General features: G+C 31.4%; 1 long non-coding RNA gene across 1 annotated transcript; it reads left to right on the top strand.

The window, feature by feature from the left end:
* The first annotated feature begins 1,935 nt into the window (after positions 1 to 1,935).
* On the top strand, positions 1,936 to 2,499 carry LOC125419886 (uncharacterized). Its single transcript, XR_009635350.1, has 3 exons — positions 1,936 to 2,063; positions 2,143 to 2,265; positions 2,381 to 2,499. It is a non-coding gene; the product is annotated as an uncharacterized LOC125419886 (long non-coding RNA).
* Positions 2,500 to 3,107: the final 608 nt, after the last annotated feature.

Here is a 3,107-nt window from a genome sequence, read left to right as displayed (position 1 = left end):
CCATCAAACTATTTGTACAATCAAAATATCTTCCAACAACTTATAAATATAAATTTCACAATTAATCATTAAGGGAGTAAGAATTTGTAAATTTTATAATTAATTATTAAAATAAAAAATATATAATCATAAATAATTATTACGTTATGTCGGTAATAATCGTGGCACTAATTTGTGAAAACAAAAAGATTTGACAAATAATAATCAATTACATTAAAAGTGTTTTTGCTGGCATAGAACCAATTATTAATTCACAACACGTTTATTATAAATTCGTAGTCAAAAGTTAAGCATTCATTGAGGCACAAAATATATATACATATATATATATATATGTGTATACATATAATTTTGCCTGTGAACAGTTAAGAATACATTAAAAATTAAAAATAAGTTACTTCAAAAATAAGTATAACATTAAAGTTAGTGAAAAAAACAAAAAAAAAAAAATCGAACTAGTGCAAAATAAAGAAAATGCAGCTTGCCTCCTCTCGAGTTTAAACAACATTAATATAAACAAGCTTTTTTTTTTTGTCTCATTATGTTTATTCTTGTTATTGAGAACAATAAAATGTAAAAAAAAAAAATAATAGAAAAACAAAATTAAAATCATGTAGGGGAGAGATGGAATCCCACAAACTATTTTTCATTTTGCATGTTTTATCCTTAATTTAATTATTTAAGTTTGCGTTTTTGTCCTCAAGTTCGTTTAACCTCCTAAACCTTTAAAACATTCCAGTTAAATGTTGTTCTACCATGGAGAGGGCATAGTATCGAATTCAGTCAAAATCCATGTCATAATTATAGGATTATAAAGTAGTGTCCTTGCCTACATATAATTGTCATTGCATACATTTATATACTTACACTACAAACATAAAGTACTGTATCAAAAGGACTATAAGCTGAGCACTTGTGCCTGTACATGCTTTGCAAAAAGACTTGTGATTGCAAATGTCTATAACCATGCATAGTGCCAAAAATTCACCTGTGAATGCAAATATTTTGCATTCTAACTATGTACACTATCAAAAAACTATGTATAGGTGAATTTTAATGCTATGCACATCACAAGCAGAAACCATAACATCAAGTCATTGTTGCAGTAGGTGGTGGTGGTGGCAGCGACTGGCTGGGACTTGAAGGATACTGACTCACATCCAAGAATGCAGAAAGTCTGGCAATGAGTTCTGCCTGTTGATCCATAAGTTGTGCAAGTCTTTTTACCTCAACCTTGTAATCTTCAAACTCTGTAGCCAACTGAGGGGTAGGTTGGTTAAGCAGCCTGCTATAGCTCTTTCTTGGAGCTGGTCCAACACCAGAAATGAATCCAACATTTCTACCTAGGAGTTGTGCACGAATGTCAGCTTCTGTCAAAAAAATCGGTGCACCAGTATCATCAGGAGAAGCATCATCTTGTGTCTGCTGCGTTTGTGCTTCTTGTAGCCGAACCATCTCATTCTAACAACATGAAAGGTATAAAAATGTCATTATAAGATATTACAAGTATGTCAAACCAGTTAAGGAGTGATAAGTAAAACTTACATATCTTGATTCAGCTATAACATTATTCCATCCTTTTTTTTGTGTCCAGTGTGTTCTCTTGAAAAACTTAATCTCACCAATTGGTTCATTTAGAGATGACTACAAAATAAAAAGAAAAATAATTTTACTTGCATGCTTAAACGAAAAGAAAGTCACCTTCACATTTGGGACTAAACCTTCTGTATGTATATATATATGTATATATAGACACTTATATAACATTATAATCATAATCTCCAACTTCAATTCAACATCCCAATGAATCACCAAGATTCATAGCTTAGGATCTATTGAGATGAGATTAATGTCCATGCTTGTTTCTAATTTCAGTCTTATTACTACTGATACTCTTGATCCGTTCCATTGAGACTTGCACAATCATTGCAAGATAGTTCAATGTTGTTGGTGAGTTTATATTAATTGTTATCATTAATTGATTGGTATTCACTTATTCATGCTTCAGGTTTTCCCCTGAGAAAATTTGGTACATTGATCAGATGCTTAAGGTTCTTTCTGAGGTATAAAATCTAAATGGAACTTTGTCAGTTTTTCAGCCAAGTGAGTTAGAAATATTAATCTTTATGCTGTGCTTAGTAGGCAGGAAATTTTGTGAAAGATGAAGTATGGCATGCCCTTATTGTTGTGATAAGCAATGCTTCCGATCTCCATGGATATACAGTTAGGGCATTATACAGAGCATTCCAAACCTCAGCTGAATAGGTGAACAAAATTTAATTATTGATAGGTTAAATGCGCAACAAAAAATTCATAGTATTGTGAGTATTTGGGCTTGTGTCTTACATATACTAAGTTTACTTATGTTTCAATGTTTCAGGAATGCCTTGTTCAAGTGGCAGTTTGGTGTATTGGTGAATATGGTGATTTGTTGGTAAACAATGTTGGCATGCTCGATATAGAGGATCAAATAACAGTGAGTTCATCTTTCTTCCATATCAGATTATATTATGTACTTTGGTGATCTTTGTGTGTCACTTGTATGTTTGGTCTTTGAATGTGTTAAGAAGAAAAACTCCTACATGATATGAAAAGTTAAACAAGTTGGAATACATGCTGAATACAAGAATCTCTTAATAATTTCAATTTAATATCTTTTCAAGCAAAGGCTTTTTCTTCTTTTAACCTTTTAAATTAAAATATTTGTCTATTTAAAGTAAAATAAAGCAGTTTTTCAGTTTAGGATGGGATTGTTGGTGTGGTGTGACATTTTATGTCTCTATCACTTCTAGCATTGTATTGTTTAAATGGAATGTCGAAATTCTCTCGTTTTCAGTGCATGGGGTATCCAAATGTAATGTCACTCAGCAGCTAAAGTTGGATGCCAAGCACTTTATGAACTGACTATTTACCATAATATGGACAAATAATAAAGAAAAAATAATCCATTCTCAAATATAACTAAAGTAATTGTTGAAGAATGTCAAACCAGTGCTACCCTTGTTGCAATAAACGATCTTGATCCAGCATGATGATTATATAGCCTTTTAGCCCTATTACATTGCCCTGCTTTAGAACGTTTCTGTATATATAAAATAAATGGTTTA

The sequence above is a fragment of the Ziziphus jujuba genome, chromosome 12 (assembly GCF_031755915.1).
Source record: "Ziziphus jujuba cultivar Dongzao chromosome 12, ASM3175591v1".
Lineage (NCBI taxonomy): Eukaryota > Viridiplantae > Streptophyta > Magnoliopsida > Rosales > Rhamnaceae > Ziziphus > Ziziphus jujuba.
This window is presented reverse-complemented; position numbering and strand designations above follow the sequence as displayed.